This window comes from Accipiter gentilis, chromosome 30 (assembly GCF_929443795.1).
Source record: "Accipiter gentilis chromosome 30, bAccGen1.1, whole genome shotgun sequence".
Classification (NCBI taxonomy): Eukaryota; Metazoa; Chordata; class Aves; order Accipitriformes; family Accipitridae; genus Astur; species Astur gentilis.
In genome coordinates this window covers 7,932,305-7,953,920 of record NC_064909.1, presented here as the reverse complement: position 1 = coordinate 7,953,920, position 21,616 = coordinate 7,932,305, and the positions used below count along the sequence as shown (strand labels likewise).

Here is a 21,616-nt window from a genome sequence, read left to right as displayed (position 1 = left end):
CACTTAAGGAATTCAAAAGAATTCCTGAATCCCCTGGATATATGTAAAAGGATACACCAGGCAATGTAGGGTGTCCATATCCCATACATTGAACTAGCAGTTCTAGAAAATCGAAGGGGAGGGGAAGCGGAGGAGGATAAGAAGGTTCAGCAGAAGATTATATTAAGACTTGGAAAGATGCCTCTTCTCAGCCATATTAAATACAGAAAAGGTCAACATTTTTGGCATTCAGGCCAAAACTAAATGAGAAGCGTTCAGTACTGTGCAACCCCTGTAATATGCTGTCAGCTTTTTAGCAGCTAGAAAAGATGTTATCAGTAGAGGCAAGAATGCAGAGGAATGTTCTTGGAAGCTTAAGGCAGATAAAAGAAAGAAATAAGATGTCCTTTATATTTTTTTTTTCCTGAGGTAAAAAATATCTAGCAAATACACAAATTTTATAAAATAGGTGCCTGAACAGAAAATTTTATTCTGAAGGGAATGAAAAACAAAAGATATCCTTTGAAATAGCTAGTTAGTCCATCAAAACTATTTCTCTCTTGACCTTTCAGTCAGGATGCCAGTGATGTGCAGCATTAGTTGGTATAAATACATGACTGGCCTTGTGATATTCAGACATGATAGTCTAGTCACAGTAAACAGAGAGGTGGAAAGAAGACACAGAACAACATAAGACAGATTAACCAAGCCCTGCAGATTTATTCTTCTGTGTAGCCTTAAATGAAAATCACATATTTCAATGGCACCCTTTTGCAAGCCTGGAGATACAAGGCAAAGGTAACACTGTCAGCCCATACCCTTTAGCAGAGCATGTGGAAGTGTCTTGGTTCACAGTAACTAACCAAGGCTCACTGAAAGAAGCAGCAATCATTACACCTGCTTTATTAGGACAATAATAATCCTAATTATTAAAAAAAAAAAAAAGTATTTTTATATTGTCTAGTTAGCACAAAAGTGGCCCAGAGTCTGGAACTACATTTCAGCCACTGCCCTTAAATGGACTGTATAGTAGGTTACAACAGCTAAACCTTTGCTTCTATTTTATTGCCTCAGTCACAAGGTTTTAAGCTCTATTTATACAAGTGGTTTGAGTTATAAAACACACATTATTACTTATAAGCAATTGAAAATAGTCTCCCAGACAAACAGAGATCTGGCCACCTGAACTGTAAGTTTGCCTAGCAAAACTATAATTTGATAGGTGTGCGACAAATGGTAGATATCCGGCACTAATTCTTCTGCATGTCATTTGATACAAAGATGTAAGGAAAACAGTAGCAGAAGTATACACAGTTATTTCGAGTTTAAGTCACTAGGAAAATTATTGGGAAATTGCAAATGTCTCCCATTAACTTTTTAACTTTATTAGTATGTTTTCAATTTAGCTGACAAGCTTCTCTTTGCAGGTCCTCCAGGAATGTGTAGAAAAATAAGGTACTTGATAAAATGTTTCCATGCAGAATTTGGTTTCAGCTATGCAGTAAAATGTACACACTCGAGGGCAGACTTAGGCTTTTTCCTCTTTAGGCTGGTAGGAACTGGAAACATTAGAGAAAAAATGCTTTGCTCTCCTAAAGATAGGCTTTTTAAATAATGCACCTTACATACCTAAAGAAAAGCAAGTATGGAAGCTAAAATTTGCAAGAAGAAAGAAAAATATTAAAAACTAATTAAAACATTAAAAGGGATAAAGAAATTTCTGAGTCTTCTAACAACGAATGACTTGGGACTTAATCCTGCTGCCATTGAAGTCAAAGCAAATAATTTAAATAAAATTAGACCTCCCTCTAACACAGGAATAAGGGCAAGTATATCTGGAGTAACTCAAATAAAACCTATACACAAAGTGTGGAATTTTCTGTGGCTACAGAGGATCACAGCCAACTTTAAGGCTTCTTCTGTTTCTTGTAAGCCTGGGTAAAATTTTCAAAGAAGTCAGCTGAGTGTCCTTGAAGTCTCAATCCTTGAAGAAACTTCGGCAGTTCAGAAACTTTTACTCCATACCTCTTTCCAAGCCACTTTTGTGTGTTTGCCTCCAACATATGCCCTTTAAATTGATGCCATGAGTGCACTTTGTACTGGAATGCAGCCAGCAGCCGGCAGTATAAATAGCTGCTCTGCTTAATTACAGAAGGAAAGTTGTTTTCTTTTAAACTCCTAGCATCATCAGTATAAAAATCCTGTTTCAGAAAATTTCAAATTATGAACTTTATATGTTCATTTAAATACTTCCAAATATGTATTCTAGCACATGAAATATGAATTTTTAAACATCAAAAAACAGTATTTATGTTTTCTTTGCTGCAGGGAGTGGCTTTACATAAAAACTAGGATAATAGATCTAAATCTTCATAATCAGCATGGCTGCATGTCACGCTAGCAATTGTTTTAAGTGGAACTTCCCTTCAACTCCAGAGAAAAAAAGCCTGCTTTCAAATTTTTATCATGATATTGCTCTACCCCAGTTAATATTGCCCACCATGAGTATTACAAGCTGTGCTATAGAAGGCGATCAGCTAAACCTTAGAAGAGCTTGGAAGGGAACTGCTGTTGTTACTACTTCACAGATGGCTAAACAGAGTCAGAGAACAAGCTATATCCCTTTATGCTCTCCCTCAGATCATAGTGAACACCACAGAGTTGACTTTTCTTATTTATTTAATTCATGCTCTGGGTAATAGAATTTTGTGCTTATGTGCACACAGCCCACAACCCCCTAAAATCTAATTAAGATGCTTTCACTGATTAAAAATAAACATTTTAGGTTTTCACCATTCTAAGCATTTCTCAGTCTACAGGATGAATAAGACTTGAGCTGGGTTTGGCTAAGCAAGTACAGTCGGCACTAACATCAACTTTATTCTACCCTGTGGCAGTAGACTAACGCGGTCTCCACATACCACTAACATCAAGTGGATCTGGGGGCGACAGCCTGTTGCGCAGAGCATTTCCTGGGCTGAAGCATCCATCCTGTTTGGAAGTGTTCAGGGCCAAACCCTGCAGCCCTCACTGAGGCACGGCTCCAGCTGGCTTCATCGGTGGTGTTGCCTGAGTCAGGACCGCCGGGGCATTCTTCTTCATGGGAGCATTGCCGCTGGCCCTCGCCCGCCAGAGCCCGCAGTAGGCAAATGCCTGTGGTCTTCAGGACCACCTAGGGCACTCGGTGACAACAGCACTGTTGCAACGTCTGCTACGTGCTGCTTTTAGTTAGTCACAGGCAGAGTTCTTCAAGCAGAATGGGATGAAATTTTCCCTCTTGGAAAAAATGCTGAGAAGTTTGACGTATCAAAAACTCTTTGGAGTCTCACTGAACTTCAGCAGAGCACAAATTTGAAAAGTGTGGTTTTCCTTCAGCATTGCAAATGTCTGAGCCAAGGAGGCACTGAAGCCTGATTTCCAGACCAATTATGTCCCAATAAGCATCTGAATATGCTATTGGAACCAACTTTTTTAGCCTTTTAAAGTTTGCCCACCCATCCCTCAACTGATCTGCTCTTCAAAGCTCCATGGTTCAGTAGCGTTCTGAAATCACGCCGGCGAAGCAGGGCAGTATGGCTTAGTTACCATATGGTGACCAAAACTACACTGCACATGAAGGAACACTCACTAGAACCACATTTTTTATTTGGCATATTCTGCATCAGAAATCAAACCGTGTCATTGAGCTCAGTCTCCTTTCATCAGTACCTAATCCTAAGAAGACCTCTAAATGGTCTGGACAGCTCCGAACACCAGAGTTGGGGTTACACCATGCTATGCAGCAAGCACCTGGGGACAAAGGCAGCCAGGGTGGGTGGCACCACAGCTCTGAAGTTGAAGTCCTTCAGGAAGTTCTGGGTCTTTTTCACTGGTGAGAAGAAAGCATAATTTGGATCCTCTAGAGATTAGTTGTGCAGGACATGGTTTCTCTAGCCTAAATTACAGACCACTCTTCAGATGTTGTATCTAAGCTATTAATCTGCATTCTCTTTGTAGTCAATAGAGAAAAGAGAAACTTTAGCATGATTTGTCTATGATTTACTTTACATGATTACTTCATGGGGCATTAACCATGCCCTGAGAATGCCTCCTCTTCTGTACTGACTATAAAGTCCATGACTAGTTCACATGCTGACAATTAGAAAGGAGTTGTGTGAAGTTATGAGTGAGGAATACATCCTCTCTGAGTAATCTTTTGAGAATGCCCCATTAAGGAGGCTGGGATGACTAGCTGAGATATTGACACCTACAGTGAAAAAAATCTATATTTAGCTAGATTAATCTGTTCTACGTTTGGCCACATTCACCACTTTTCCTCATCATCCACCACCCTCTCAGCTCCTCCTTCCAGCTTTTTTCCCCACCTCAAAACTCTACCTCCTGCTTAGGAAGTACAGACTACATATTATTGCTATTGTTGTCAAACTCTCTTCCTTTCTTCCTTTGTCAGATTTTTTTTTTATATCTCAGCTCATCTTGTATCTGTCTCATTCCCCATAGAGTGCCATTTCTTCCAACACTTCAGACTACTTTGGACTGTCATTACCAAGCATTTTCTAGCTATTCAAAATCTTATTCACGTGGTGACTGGGACGAGTCACTTCTGACATAGGAGAATAAGATATCTTATTTTTTGTTACCAGCTCTCAGAGTATACAACCACAGAAGGCTATTCACATAGGAAAAAATCTCTTGACTAGAAGCAGTCTTGTTGCTACCTGTAGTGCCTGGAGCTAGAAGAGATATATTTGAGCCTTTGAGCCCTCCTAGGTTAGACCTTCTTTGGGTAAATATTCAGTAGGACACTGAGGACAGAAAAAAGAGCTCTGACAGAAGAAAAAAAAAAAAAAAAAAAAAAAGAAGTCTCATTCTACTAATAGACAAGTACTAATTTTCATTCATGGTTCCTCTCAGTTCAGGGACTGGACACAGCCTGGTAGGAATGGGGAACAGAAAGGTCACTTTGGGTACCACTGTCTATCTCAGGATGGGTCACAGAGATGGAAAGAAACATCAGCAGAGTGTGACGGAGCATCCTGGGCCTCAGATCCTACCACAGCAGTTACAGGATCTGCACTTTTTCTTTAAAGAAAGTTACTGCTTTAAGTGGGGTGAGGAGGACAACCCCCCCCCCCCCCCCAAAAAAAAAAAAAATAATAGAAGGTCAGTGACCAGAGCTAATACAGCTTTTCTGGCTGCAAGGTATCTCTACAAATGGAGAAAGAAGGAATGATGCTGCTTATATTCATGCCATTGTGCTAAATAACTTTGTCACGCTTCCTTTATATGATGCATTACAAAAGGCTGCTGAGTAGCTTTTTGCAAATGATAGGCTATAGAGGAAGTCACAATGACTACAATAAAACCAGGAAAGATTTCTATGGAGAAATGCGAAGTAGCCGTAAATTACAAATAAAGAGAAAATAAAATCATGCTTACAATGAGAACTGGAATTTGGAAATAAGAGGTGGGGACACCTTCACCTAAAATACCAAGCCAAAGTATTTCTGACATTTTAGAAAGCCTAGATAACATAATAACATTTATTTGCCTGTCCTGGCATTTTAAAATTCTGGTGTGTGCAGGAAGTGACAAAATACCACAAAAGAGCTTATGTCCTAATTTTTCTGGCTGATTGTGATCAGGAAAATACCAGAAATATCATGGGACATTTTTCTTACATTTGCAAATTGAAAAATTAAAGAAGAAGCAGCTCAACTTTTGCAACTAATGCTAAGTTAATACCTGTGATCTGAGGTTTCTTAGCGTTTAGTAGACAATTTCCTGACATTATTAATATAGCAAATCAAGATAAGAGATGGCAGACCTAACAGTAAAACACCAGGGACCATAAACCAGCAAGTATGTGTTACTCTTCTTTTCCATGATTGTCTTGCTCTGTGACCTTGAGAAAAGGCACTTCCTCTCTTCAGTTAGCTTTCCCCTTGTGAAACAGGGACAATAACACTTTCCCACTCAACAAAGTGAATATTTTTGTGTTTAGTTTAATGTGCATTCTTTTCATCAAATATTGCAAATATTGCAAATATTTTGAGGAGTAAAAGATAATTCATCTTCTTGACCCAACTCTTGGGTCAACCTATTATTTGTTTTGATGGCATTTTTTACGTAAGAAACACTTCTTTTCAAATCGGACCATTTCAGTCTTCGTACATGTTTTTTGCTTCTGTGGTCGCTTATCCCTGACTTTAATTATTGATGTTGTCTAAAATATAAAATTTTAATAAAGCCTGATAAAAGCATGAAAAAAGAGCTTGCTTTAGTCTAAGATCAGTACAACAGGCATTTCTCATACAAAAATGTCTTAGCTAAAATCTGTCAATGTGTGATATTTGTGTTCAGAGAACCTGGAGTCCCAGAGCCAAAAACCCCTGCCATTTGAGATGCAGCAGTCTCGGCTCGTTACTCAGAGAAACAACCACAAGGTGGAGATGTTACAAGCTCTTACTAGCAAATATAAAGCATAGTGCCCAATACTGAATTTTCCAGTTTTTATCTAGGGAAACAGGATCGTATTTTAAATTATAATAGTCTCTGGTTAACAATTATAGTGCAATAAAGTAAAGGAAGTCTGTAATAGCAAAATAATTAAAAGGAAGGGCATTTCTATCTTGACCTTGAAATTAGTTCCTTATATTTTATAAAATTTAATGGTACTAACTTGATTATTTCTTTCTATGAAGGGATATGATTTATGTTAGTGAAATAAATTGTGTATTTGCTAATTATATAGCTAGAACTGCAAGTCAGCTTTGCATAGTCATCCAAATATCCCTTAAGACCTTCACATGGCCATGCAGAAACTATCTTGACTTTAACTATAGCAGGGAGAGTAGCAGAGAGAGAGTGAGAGCACGAGCTGGAGTGTGCTGTATTTCAGCTCTGATGTATACATCTGTACGAGTGAATGCCACCACCTCTTGCCATATCTGCACCATAGGAACTGCAGGCAAGAATTGCATCAAGCTCAGGAAACTTTCAAAAGAAGTTAAAAGGCAAGATTCACAATCAATCACATTTGGAAGGATAAGGAAGAGAAAGAAATAATCCTGGCATTTCTGTGTTCTCTACCCAGTAGTCAGAGCACTGTGTAGGCAAGGAAAATGTGCATTCAGCTCCTTTCCTGAAATCTTTAAAGCAGAAATTTGTCTACAACATCCTGACCACCTGACCATCTGGGAAATATTCCTACAAAATGGAAGGCATGGATTCCAAACTCTGCTTTGAATAAAAGAGGAAGGTTGTCTAATTATTCTACTGGAATGGATGTAAAGGAGCAACCACCACCTTCTCCTGACCTACATGATTTTTAACTGCTCCTGCGAATCTAGATCCCAGCTTTTAAATGATTTCTCTTTATCATTTTCAAAAACATTGCCCACATTTTTTGGCAGTACAAATACCAGAAAAGGTTTGTAAGATTGCTCTAGAACACTGGAGTTTCTAAGAATGATAGGGTTGTCTACACCTATAGAATAGTCTACTGATTTCTATCCTCTTTTGCTCCATTTCCTAAATCCCTCTTTTTGTATAAGCTATGGGGATATGTCCTGCAGGACTTCCGAAATGCAACATACTGCTGTTGCCAGCAATCTCAAGGTTTGTAAATGCAATAAATGCTTTCTATAGGAGTGGAACTTAATCTGACTTGGAAAAGTAGCACCTACCATCCTGAAGGGGTTTTACACCACTATCTTGAGACAATTAAGTTGCAGGAGGTATTTTGAGACATGAAAAAAATCTTTGGGGAGTAGTATGGGTATTATCTACATCTGTTAAATTTAAAACTTCAGCATCATTTAAACTTAGGCATAAGTCATCTGTTCTTTTCCTGGAGATACAATCTGATACAGAAGGAACTAAAAAGTTCAAGAATCATCATAGTTCTATGTCTCCATAAAATATGTTACAATCCTATATAACTGTTGGCTAAAAGTTGTGTATATATTACATATTCATTGCTAAGAGTTGTAAATTTACGTACAGCTATAACTTCTGGAGCCAGCTTCTATCAAGCTCATCCTTCAAACGAGCAAAAATTATCCCTGTGGAGTTCTCATATTACAGAGATATTATAACTATGTGTTATGGGAAGTAAAGAAATGGAAATTAAAAGAAATTTGCTCCAGTGTTTCACATATACTATTTGTGTCCCTCCACGTTCTTCCTCTGTAGTAATTAGGTTATTCTAAATTAGGATAATGTGGATGTGTTTTATATTATATGTATATATTTATCTATATAAAAAGCTATTTCCCTGATTAATTTTTCAAAACAACTTTATCATCCTTAGGATGTAAGAATCTTTATATTGCAAGCATGTTGTACAGCTTACAGTCACCCTAACAGTAGTAGCATGTTACCGTTGCTAGTATTAAAGCTTAGAAATCCCCCAGACTCACTGACTTCTAATTTAAAATGCTAGATTCTTACCTCTCTTTTATGGTCTTACTGTATACATTGGTTTGACTTTACAAATTGGATAATGAGATAGAAGAATTGCACAACACCAAAACCAGACTGTAAAATATTAACTTTAGGTGAAACACCCTCCCTTGCAGAAGCCAGAAGACGACTCATACATTGCTTAAGTGTATGGGCTGCAGCTGGCATTCCACACAAGTTCTCTACCAAGTCCCAGAATGAAGTACTTAAGGCTGATCCAGACAAGTAAGGGATGGAAATAAGAAGAGGGTTACTGCAGGAGGAAGCAGCATATTTGCTTTTTATTCTTTATTTTTTGTTGGTCTCCATATCCAGAGCATTTGCAAACACAGTGGACCTAGTGGTGTCAATTTTTTCTTATTATCAGTACATAAACCCACAATTATGCATTCATTATGAGTCACTACACACTTTTGCATGAATAACTGTAGATAGACGTTGTTCTCAGGAAACTGAAAAATGCACCCACAGCTATTTCTAGCCCAGCTAAGGAGGGCCACTGAATATATGTCTGTGTGTGTTTAGATCAGCAAAGACCCTTACAAGGCAGCAAATCCTTAAAATCAACAAAAGTATGAGCTGGTAGCTACTGTAATTGCTAGCAGTGAGTCATGTTAACAGAGAAATGGTGAAATATGGCCTGTTTTATTATTATTATGAGGGGTTATAGCTAGATTCAACTGAAGAATATAGGGCTCATGGGAAGCCTCATAAACACTGACATAATCAAGTATTGGTTTTAATACAAATTCATAAATTTTTATAGGTGTCGAGTTGTCAGGCAGATAATATATGACCAAACTCTGGATAAAGTATATGGAAAAAAAGCATTCCAGAAGGACTGCAAATATAACATGATACAGTGCAATGCCACTGAGGACCGCAGCTTTGTTGGGACCACAGCTGTGAGCGAAGGGGTGCACAAAGCGTTCTAGCCGGTGCCTTTGGAGGTCTGGCCTGCCTCCTGAAACCCTTCTGTACTCGGAGACAGCTTCCCTGAAACTGTTAACAAAAGCTAGCAGAGAAACATGAGCAGTAAACTTACCTAGTGTATTTTTCACAGAATTTCTTCTTTTACTACAGGCAACATTTCCCTTATAAAGAAGCAAGAATAGGGATGGATGGGTTGGAAGATCTGCCAAAGGAAGAAATAAGTCAGAAAGCTGGACTTGGTCCAGAGAAGTAGTGTTTTGTGTGCAGCTACTAGCTGTGTTTCCCCAGTCACCAGTGAAGTATCATACACCATGCATGAAACACCCCTTATAGAAGAGGTCAGCAGAAGCAGCACAGATCACCTACCTCTCAGCTTTAGGATCAGGCTCTCTAGCTCCACAGTCAACCCATGCAAAAAGTGGGTTGGAGAGATTCAAACTGCTGCAGCTCATGCTGGATAATGACTGGGGAAAAAAAGAGCCTGAATGACCACTGCAGCAGCCAGTTTTACCATTGCAGAGTACATAAAGGAGGTGTCTAAGAGGACAGATGGCTGCAGCTTCTCCCTGAATCTCTCACATAGAAGAATGCAAGGCAGGGGCCCCTTTCCTCCTCTGCTCCATTGCTGCTCTGCTTCCCTTGTAACCCCACCTCGATACTGCAGTTTGCTGGCCGTTAGCCACTGGCTGCTTCCCTATGGGCAGCTACAACTGCAGTTGCAGAACAGGGAGTGTCTTGCCAATTGTGAAATATTATATTCTGACATAATATAATCTCTCCATGTAAAATAAAAATGCATGCAAACAGCGAGCAGAATGGCTAATAAAATGAAAAGATGCAGGGGAGGGAGTCCAAGGAGAGAGAAATTCTAACCTTGTTCAGATCAATGGCAGAATTCCCACTCCTTTCAGTGAGCCAAAATTTCACCCTAGATATTCATAACCCTTTTTACTTACATTTTAGATAGCTAGTTTGGCAAATTCTACAGTGCTTCATGCTGTGTGTATAACTTCAGGATTTATATTCAACTGATTATGTTTGGAGCCCTTTTACTTTGGTCACATATCAATTCCAGCCTAAAAATTATTAGTACATGTGTCAAATTACAGTTTTTCCTGTGAAATACTATCTTCTTGCTGCTTAGAATTGGTAACATAGGTTTTGGGATGGCTACAATCAGTTTAAGATGTTGGTACCCCAGGGTCATCATGAACCTTGCACAACCAAGGGCTTCTGTCTTGTCTCATGTAGTTGATTGCCCTACACCTGTCCCAGAGCAACCCACTGATTGTCCCCAAGTAGCGGGTCCCTGGCATGCCAAGAGGCTGGATGCTACACAGCAGCATCCACTCCAGTCTTCAGCCTTCATTGCCTCTTTCATTAAAGGCACTGTAAAGACCATTTAAAGCCAGAAGTGATGCTGTAACTTCCCTCTGACAATGACTGTACATTTTGATCAATGTCAAAAACAGATCTGCCACAGTGACCTGTCCATACACAAATCTCGTCATGCACCATGACAGTTCAGTGCATCCACCGCACAAGCTCTGCTGGTGCTCCAGGATGTTAATAGATACATTTCAGGACAGCACAGATAGAGAGAGGCAGGGATCTCTGGAAGCTACCCAGATCTATACAAATCCCACACTGTATTAAGTCAGAAGGAAGCCCAGCTTTTAGAGAAAATTATGCTTCCCACTATTAGGAAGCTTGGCTGCAAACAGCATCAAGGAGAAAAACTGAGTCAAGGTACCTGATCCATTCTGCAATACATCACATGCCACGGTGCTGTCTTCAGTACAAAATTACCCTTCATCTCGGGCTGGGAATGGTTAGCAGCCTTCGGTAAAACTGAGCAGGAGCAAATAATTCATACATAAGTTTGCGTTCTTTTAATAACTGAGTTTGATGAATTTGTCTACTTTGGACAGTGCTTTAATCATTTTTTACTTCAGACTCTCTCTGAAACAGCCTTATATTTTATACTCTTAAGGAGAGACAACCTTATAATTTATACCAGTTAAATATATATTACACTACCTTATAGCTAACATAAGCCCTTTGTTTTGCATCAGTACATTACAGCAAGCCATATTATGAATCAATAAAATCTGCTGCCTTTTACCCTTGTTCAACTGTATACACTTGAGGACTGGGGCTGTGCCAAAAAAAATCAACACATACCCACAGAGGTTATAAAGAAAAAAATCTTGACATCTTCTCCTGCCACTCATTTTAGCATAGTTAGTCTGGCTGGATGCATAATTTGCTTTTCAGATAATGTGCTAGTTGATTACTATTGCTCAACTCTCAGCAGATATTCGGGTCAAATTTCCCAGCTCTCTTAGCCGATACTTCTATTGTGTGAATATTTGTTGTGATACAAAATATTTATTATAAAAAGGACATTTTTTTCCCCTCTTTAATTTGTCCATGCGTGAGAATTATGCACTCTGAAGCTCATTCTGCAGGGAAAACAGAAGAAAAAAAAAAGAGAGCAATCAATCAAAATTTTTAACCCTTCAGGGATTTCGTATTGAAAGTTCATAAGAAATAGCATCATTTAGTTTAGGACTGAAGGAAAATCACTCGCACAAAACATACGTTCTATGCCTAAACTGCAGCATTTATTAAATGTTACCAACCATCGTACATAGTGTACGTGCTTATTTTTGTGGAGCACCGCTTCTTCACACAAGGCTGTGTTTTTGTAAGCAGACTGTCAACACGAGAGCAATATTCACTTCTGAGTTTCATTTTCTAGACTGTTCTTACTACAACTCTTCAGAAATTAACCAACTCTGTTCATGTTGGAGACAGTAACAAATCGTGTATTTTCAACAGAAGCTGTTTGAAGGCTTGAAAAGGCTTGATGAAAAACACTCAAGAAAGCTGGATCTGATCTGAGACTGATTCCTGCATTTCAACACTTCACAAGAAAACACTGAAATTTCAGTGTTTGGCCAAAGTGACTGATTTAACATCCCCTGAAGTCAGAGTCTTACTCTTGAATTCAATAGCACTGGACTCAGCCCATACGTCCTAATTCATATCTGCATCTTTAATTAGAAAAAAAAAACATTGAAAAGTAAGTTTAAATAGTACTCTAGAATGGCAGGCACTAAAGAACATCTCTAAATGCTCCTTTGTATCACAGCTTTGATGAGCAACCGCAAGAAGAACTACAGGAAACAAGATAATAACTCTAAAATAATATAACGTACAATTTTACAGTTTGGGGCATTTGTTTTTGGAAAATAAAGCTCAATCATTTTAAGTGTTATAAATTATCAAATCCAGAAACTTAAAAAAAGTCTTCTCCCAGCAATGGCCTAACAGGATACTGTAGTTATAATGTCTGGTTTATAGATCTGATTCTGCAAAAGAGCTACTACACAGCTGTTCACATCATAGAGAGGTTACAAATGACCTTACTAAGCACAGTTCCTCTGTCACCTTGCCAGCACTTGCTGTATTTTTCTGTGGGTCCAGACCAGTCCTGTCAATGCGATACTCCTCCCATTGACCTTAACAGCATTGGAACAGCTCCATGCTAACAGGAAAAGTAAAAGCAGAAGCAGACCTTATGTTTGTAATACATTTCATTAATATTTCCTTTAAAAAACAACCCCGCGTGAAAATGCAGAAAAAGTTCTTTTGATATCGTATGAAATGTCAATAGAATAACTTCGCTGCTTCCATTTGTAAATGTGGTTTGGTGGGTTTTTTTAGACTGTAGTTGCACAAACAGTCCAGGTAGAGGTGAGCGAACAGTTTGGTATAATATTTTCTTGGGTTTCACTCCCTCCCAATTCCCAGTTGTCCCCATTCCACTGAAGCAGCTATAAATGGGTGCATCCCTCTGCTTCTTTTGGGACTAGACTCAAACCCTTGAAGCACAAACAAATATGGGCACAGAAAGCTCCGAGCATACAAATAAACTTTTCTGACCAAATGATAGTGAGCTGCTCACCTTGACAATTCAAAAGGTCATTTTGAACATGTTGCATTTTTTTCTCTTTGCATTTTGTAACACTTGTAAACAAGAATGCATGAGAAGCCACAGATGTGGTGCAGCCCTTCTCCCAGCCAAGCAGCAGGGACCCATCTGGGTGCGGGGCCGCCCGAAAGGCTGTCTTCACCACAACAGAGATGAGGAGCGACATCCCCAAGGTGATGAACACAGCTCCTTTGTCACCTCTGTGGCCTCCGTGAGACCAACAACCTCTTCCAGGAAAGTTCTTCATGTTTAAAATCTGCAAAAACCAATACAATTGAGAAAGGGTAGTAAATGCACTTTTCTTTTTTGTCCGGAATAGCTGAGTGTAAAGCAAAACATAGGATTTTCGCAGCTGAAGCGACTGCTGTTGTTCTGTATAACTGCAAAGGGTGCCTCGCTGATATTTTTCACAAGACGATATTTAGTTAATATACACCTCAGGACATTGCTTATGGCACTGTGATTACTTTGGAGCTGGCACCACACTAGTTTCACACATGCTTATCTAGGTGCGTTCATTGACTGGTCCCCAGACCATGCAACTCCCTCAAGAATATCACTGTTTTGATAAAAGGCATTTAGTAACAGGGCAATGGCAGGGACTAACCAGGCCAGGATTTTTCCACACTAAGAACACCTGCAGATGCCAAAAGCATCCTGGGCTTTTTTAATAAACCAGGACTCAAATAATCACAAGAATTTTCTAATTATACCTAATTCTTACTGCTGATAGAAACAATTCCCAGCAAACAGAAAGCACAATATACAGGTGGATACCGAGCAGTAATTTATCTCCCAATCTTGCCTCTTCTCTTTAAATAAATAATGATTTTCCCATTAATTAGTCAATGTAGGCTTTTGAATAACAAGTCTCTACATGTATTTATCATTCTAAATTTGCTGCACCTCATTAAAAAGATTGAAGAAGCACAGTCCTTTTTTTCCTCTCCTATTTTCTCTCCAATTGCTGTCAATCTTTACAGCCTCCTGGCAGCTGGATCCCAGCCACACAAGTACTGACTGCAGTTAAACTAACTGAAACATTGCCTTCAAATGAAGGAACAGAAGAAATTGTAGAAAAACCTATTTTGACTTTTGAAAGCTGTTTCAAAGAGCTTTGGCTTTGTTTGAAAGAGACTGCAATTCTTGGTTTATTTCAAAACATAACAAATTCTGAATCTGTTTTTCTCCCATAATCAAGCATTTGGCCAAGCAAATATCTTTAGTCCCACCAGGATCCCCATGGCAGTCCTGTGAATTAAGAGAAGTTTGGTATGCTTATTCAAGAGCGGGATCTCACAAAATTTTTTTTCCCCCACTTTGGGTTGCACAACATCTCAGGTCAGCATGCCCAGATCCCCTGCTGCCCCCTGACTCCTTGTTTCGTCCCTGCCTCCAAGTGCCCAGGAAAGCGGCTGCTTCGCATCCTTGCTCTCAGCCTGGTGCGCTACTTTTTGCTGTGCTTCTGCAACTGCTGCGTTTTGGGGCTGCTGCAAGTCCAGGGGGGCTTAAAGCCTGACAGCAGTGCTGCTGCTTGTATGAAGGGCAGTATGCCACATATCTTCAAAACATTTACATTTGTCAGATACCCAAATGTCATTGGTTCTAGGAAAACATTGGCGCATCTGTCCTCAGGCAGGCAGATGGAAAGTGTCTAATCAACGTTACCCTGCTTCCTTGCTGGTCTAGCAGCAGCCAGCCCAGAATAACCGAGACTCTGCGGAAATTACTCACCATATGATCCTGTGCACCTTGAAGCAAATTTGAGTATTGCCTTTTGCTTTGTGGAGGAATTGGAACATTCAAACTTATTAATCATTCTTTAAAATAAATTTCTAGTGACAGAAGGTCTTATGGTGGATAACAAAGAATTCATATTGAATAAAATTTAGATGTTTCCAAGAAGAATGAAAACATGTGTTCAGACAGGACAAGTCTCATCAGACAGGATGAGAAGTAGCATGATATTTTATTACCCACCCTAACAAATAATTCAAACCACCCTAGTGAATAATGCAAACCACTGAGAGAACTCTTGAAATGTATGTGCAACTTTTACCCCGCTGTAACTAATCATCACTTCAGGAAGCAGTTTCTTGGTGCAGGATATCATTGTGATAGAAAATAAACTCTGTTTTTCACTGCTGATTAATGTAGGATATATTGGGCCATATTCCAATTCTTCATTCTCTCTGAACAGTACTATTACGGTTAATGTTTTTGCCCAATTTCCCTGTTTTCTCCTGTGTTGTAAAATAAGAGTTATCCACCTGATTTTAAATTGGTTGTTTACAGGACTGGATTAATTGCAGAAGAGCAAGTTCTTTGCTTAAACTGCCAACATCTGCAGAAGGCCCTGAAGATAAATGAGCTGTCACAATCCCCCTGGGGCAAGATGGGACCTTTCCTTTCTCAATTCTTTTCTTGCTGTTTTTGGAAAGGGTGCAACTTGGGGCACTGCTTCGCACCACCTCATTGCAGCGGACCCTTGGGGAAGAAGACTGGCATGGGTGTGGCTGCAAGGATGTGCTTGCCAGATCCTGATGCATGGAGGTTCAGACATCTGCAGGTTGGATAATGCCTTGGTCTCCAGGAAGCAGCTCTGCTGTTACCCCATAACCGCAAAAGGAGAGATCTCACCTTGCTCTTCTCTGTCAGAGCCAGTTCATACAGAGAGATGAGAATTTGACTGTAACATTTCAGAAATCCTTAGAAGTGGTTGATTTTTCATTTTGTCATCTAGTGCAACAACTATTTTTGAACTTATGGGCCAGCCCTATTATAAATGTTAACTCTTAGAAATTGATCATTTGACTTCAGCAAATTCTTTGTATAGAGAGCTTATTGTAATAATACTTGTGCTATTCTTTTAACATGACTACGGCCACACACCCTGCACAAAACTTTGTGGTACTATTTTTATAAGCTCTTTCTTTTTCACAGCCAAAGACATCGGCCCTGGATTGCACTGATAGTTGCATAGGGCAGAGTGAAAGAAAAACCCTGCCAAGAATCTGCCTGTTTTAGCTCCAAATTTATTTTCATGCCTTGTAAAGCTAAGGATCATTTGAAGACTATCTCCAAACTCCCAGGAGAGAGGAAAGTGCCTGGTGGCTTGTAAATATAGCCTAGTAAAATAGATGGGATATTTTTTACACTCTGTAAACACATGTACATTGTGCTCAGTTTGCAAACATGCAGCTGCACATTGACTTTTTTTTTTTTAAACACTGGTGTTGGTTTAGACTGGAATAAAGCAAAACAGTCAGAAGATTTTCTATGTGGGCTGAAGTTTCTCCCAGAATCTGCTTTAAACCACACGATACAATTCCAGTGTGTCTGACAACAGTACAGGCCATGCTGGCTGCAACACTGTGAGGATAGGAAAAAATGAATTCAAGACCATCCTGATGATAACAAGGATAAAGCTTTATAACAATAACCATAAGAGCCACTGGATAAAGTGTAACTGGCTGGAACCTCAGGCCCATGTCACATTACTACGGCCAGAAAATAAAGATCATTTTGTTCCCAGTACTTTTGTGTGTCATAACATTATTAAAGACAGATTGCCTTACTTTAAAAGCACAGGATCCCTAAAAATTGAGCAAAAGGCAAGTCTTTTACCAGTGGAGTACTCACCACTTGCATCAGAGCTGTTTCTGCCTTCCAGTGGAAAGCTCTGGGGCAGAGATGTCCTTGCCAGGCAATCACAAAACAATTGCTTCAAAGACCAAATACATTTATTAAAAAAATTTATTGCCCTACAGCAGTCTTTTTATTCTTAAAACCCACGTACTGCCAACAAACTCGGGGCTAACACAAAAGCCACCTTTGTGTCTCAGGCTGACTTTTTGGACAAAGTGCTGCACGTGCCCTGTGCCCAGTTTGGTCAACTGAAAAACAGACAAGCCTCATGCCTTGCAAATCTCAACACTAAAGAAGACTTTCTATGGACAAACTGTGCCTTTTTGATTAGATTTGCACCATCCTACCCTTCCACTGCCACAGCAGCTCCTGGTTCAGAGGCAGCAATGTCATCAGGAACAAGCTCTCCTGAATACCACCTGGAGAGATTTATTTCCTCTCTGACTTTCCACAGGGCAATATTGCATTAACTGCATCAGAAAACCTAGAATATTTAAAAAACCTCACCAACCACATATACAATGTCCTTCCAAAGCTGCTTTATGTTACTTCTATAGGAACATAAGAAGACTCCACACTCTGCAGCTCTTTGTTGTTTTGCTATAAGTAGGACACACCGATACCCCCAGTTAAGACAACTTCATCTAACCTTAGTGGGACAGTTACCCCAGTTTAGTGAGTGCCGGCATCCTTACTTCATTCATGCCCTCTTATCAGTTCATTGTGCTTTTCTTAGCACTTGAGAGGCTCTGAAGGGCAGGTTCAGTTGACTCTTATTCATCTACTCTTGTACACCTTTTTCCTCTCTCTGAACTGTCAAAATGGAGATCTGGAAAGCAAATTGTTATTTTTATGTACTTGAAAACAAAGCACACACAGGAAACAATTTCTGGGGAAACAGTAATAGGCAAAAACTATCTGAAAGAATGCACCAGGCCCCATCCTGTTTTAAGTGTTTCCAGATGTTGGCCAGGTGTCCTTATCCATACATCACTGAGTGGATTAAAGCTCAGTTCTGCATGCTAGATATCAAATCACTTGCAGATATCCTCTATATCATGCAGCGCTTCAACATCCACCTGGAAATTCCTCCCAGGAATGGATCTGAGTGATGCTCGCTTCAAGTCCACACAGGTTGTCTCCCTTTCATCTTTCATTACCTTGTCCTTTCTTTAAGAATAACTTCATGAAAATTGTGAAGAATTTTCCAAATGTGCATTTTCATTCGCCTCTCCCTCCCCTCCTCCAGAAGTTACTCCTTTTGTGTTCGGAGCAGATTCATATTGGAAAGAATGGGAGGAAAAAATTTCTGCCAACACGTTCAGAAGGGGAATTGGCCTCTCTAGTATTGGAAGTGGCACGAGGCTAAAGCAGAGCAGAGCAATGCTGTACAGAAGTCAAAGCTTTCCCGCTCTTCTGCCATTTGCAATCATTGTTACCACCTACAATGGGAGCACTAAAGCTCCTGAAAGAGAACCGGGACATCTGCAGGAAGTGTTTCAACTTCTTATAGTGGTCTCTGCTTTTAAAGTTGGTTTACTTACTTATTCTGATCTCTATAATAGCACATTATTGTAAATAGGCATCATACTAGCTGCACCAAAGTTCACCCATCACCACCAGGTCATTGATTATCTATCTCTCTTGCCCTGAACTTGGCTGTTGCTGCAGTCACTATTCCAGCTGGTTGAGTTTAAGTGTTGCTGAAACCTCCTCAATGTTTGTTTTGATTTCATATCTGTTACACACCACAGAGCACTACCCAAATATCATCTGTTGACAAAAAGTGTTGCCTTGTTTATTGTACCACTAGGTTGGAATTAGCTGATGCACCATTTGCTGTTCAGTAACTTCTGCAAAACTTGAGTTGCAAGCTGTGAAAAGGGGGTCTTCTTCCTAATGAGAAAGTACAGATTCAGATAGCCTAGAAAGGAACTGCCTTCAATCAATTCACGTTAATTGGGAAAAAGTGGAACATAATTGCTGATGAACAGCTAAGGACAAAACCAGAGAAAAACTGAATTTAAAGGGCATTTTTTAATGACTTGATCATAAAGACAAAAGTGTCATGAAAAAATTGGAGCTTTCCATGTTTTTCACAGATAGGCTGCGTACCTGTGAAACCCATCCATTTCTGTTTTGGCCATCATTATGATGAACCCTGCAGACTTTTCAGATGGGTTATTTCATCTGTACATGAGTTTCCAGGTCATTACAGGGTAAGGTTTGGGTGCTCTACAATGTGTTCCTAGAATTATACGATGATTGCTCTTGTTGCATTTGCAAGACAAAAAAAGGTGCAAAAATCTCTGTTCACTGAAGTAAAATCCAGAAAGTTACCAATTTCTTCATGCCACCACGAAGAGCCACCATGTACTTGCACTCCAAATGACTTATTTTAGATAAAATGGAAGCATGTGAGAAAGGACAAATGTCAAAAGCCCCAAGAGGGAGTTCATTTCACACATTTCATTTGGTACAGGCTATCTCAGCTCTGCCACGCAGCATACCAAACAAGCAGACTCCGTATTTCATTAAAGGGCTCAATGTAGACAAAACAAAAGATGACCAATGATGAACAAACCCCCACTGTGTAAGGTATATCTTACACATTGAAAAAGATGAAAGACCTTGCTCCAAAGAGCTCACAGTCATATAAGATGTACAGCCACAGAAGCCTCCTTGTAGCATAAAACATCAGATGCTTTTCCAACAGAAAGAAGCAATTTTTCTCAAAAACCATCCTGTCTATAACAAGGTTTTCTACCGAGATGTTGTGTTAAAAAAAGAATGTAATCCAGATCTTGTGGAAGAAAATTCCATAAGGCATTCAGCAGGCAAAAAAATTTCCAGTTACAGCAGTGTTCTGGTATCTGTAAATCATCTCTGGCATGTTATCCTCCTAGTTCTTTATGTTGTTCATTCAGCAGTAATGCCCTTATTCTGTCATTTTGTGAGATATGTTATTCCTTTGCCAGCTTGAAGAATATGTTCTCATATGAAATGTCCTTATAGCTATATTAAATAGGCCATGAAATATCTAAGTAGTCTCTTTTCAGATCAAGTGTTTGTATAGTTGATTTACCAGTCATGATAGATAGATAAGTAGATAGCTAGACAGACAGATAGATGGATAGATGTATAAACATGATCTTTATAGATATCACTAACAAAGCAATGTTAAAACATTAGCCTTAAAGTGGAGAAATTAAAATCTGAGGCTTGGAGAGCAACATCATTTAATCTGTATTTTTCATTATTATTTTATTTTATTCTCTTATGCTGTGGGACTGTGGGGACATGTTTCAAGGTACTTCTCACTAAAGAAGCAGTAATTCAAAATGCCACACTATCCCATAAAAGGATGCTGCAAAAGTCACAGACATTTTATTCTCTGGATTAGAATTCGAAGTGAATATGTTGTAGGCTGCACAGGTGTTGGCTAAGGCTTGAGGTCTCTCTGGTAAAACAGCTTGCTAAAAAAATGTATTTGGCACTAATTTGGACTTCATAAAAATATCCATCAAGTATTTTATGCAAGAATTCCACATGAATTTGGCTTCAGATAATGGAAAATTTTCTTAAAAGTCCAAAGTATCTGAAAATGGGTTAAATGTACAACAAGGCCTCAGCAGTTCTTAAGTGGCCTATATTTCTATAGGATTTTACATCCTGGAAGAGTCCAAAATAATTTTAGAAATTATGGGAACTTCTTGCCTCTTTGGTCTGAGGACCCTTTTGCCAATCTTATTTAGCATTTAGTCTAGCCACATGCCTAAAGGAACCCCTGGTGAAACCAGGTAATGCCCATAGGAAAACTCCTCAAGATAATACAATATCATGTCCTGTTGAATAACTAGGAAGAATACAATACTCAGAATACAATAGCCCACATGGAAATTTGGGTAACACAATAAACAAAGTAATGCTGACAGTGGAATTTCTTCTTTTAAATGAAATTAAATTGATCTAAATGGATAGAATCTGGAGGTGCTGGCATTCCCTTTGCTGAGTGTGCAAGCTGGAAGACTGAACTGATACTGCAGAGGTATCAGTTAGGGAGGACATTAGGTCACCCTCCAACATTTCAGAGCCCTGGTAGACTAGTTCATTCAGGTCAGCTAAAAAATCATACCCAAAGAAGTTGCAAATCAGTACAAACACTTCAGGTCATGTTACAGCCAGCTGCAAATGCTGAGTGCAGAGATTCTGTGTGGGATCATTAACTAAGAAGTTTACAAAATTTTCGTTAAGCTCGAAAAAACTAAAGATTGACCTTGAGCTTCTGAAAATGTTTCTTGGAGAAGTTGTTGTTCTGAGTATAATTTTGCGATGACCAGACCATGAAAATGACTTTGAATGACAGCAGTACTGCATCCACCAGTATCATGATGGAAAAGCAGTCAACAATTGCTTTGGTCATGAGGCAGTTCACTCTGCAAATCAACTAAAGCACAGCCTGAACCTGATTAAAGTTTAAAATGTAGAACATCAATTTGAAATTTTGCATAAAAGCAGATACGATCACCCTTATATCACTTCTGCCATCAGAATCCGATGGAAAGCCTGTTTTCCTGTGCTCTCAAATAC

At 39.3% G+C, this 21,616-nt stretch overlaps 1 long non-coding RNA gene across 2 annotated transcripts in view; it reads right to left on the bottom strand.

The window, feature by feature from the left end:
• The window catches only part of LOC126052684 (uncharacterized), a 45,596-nt gene extending 35,590 nt beyond the window's left edge, over nt 1-10,006 (bottom strand). Inside the window, exons 1-3 of one of the 2 annotated variants that reach the window (XR_007510121.1) lie at nt 9,958-10,006; nt 9,745-9,842; nt 9,491-9,580 (exon numbers count right to left, since the gene is read on the bottom strand). This is a non-coding gene — a long non-coding RNA (uncharacterized LOC126052684). Of the gene's footprint in view, nt 1-9,490; nt 9,581-9,744 lie in introns of both variants that reach the window. The other variant, XR_007510120.1, reaches the window with a different exon arrangement.
• Nucleotides 10,007-21,616: the final 11,610 nt, after the last annotated feature.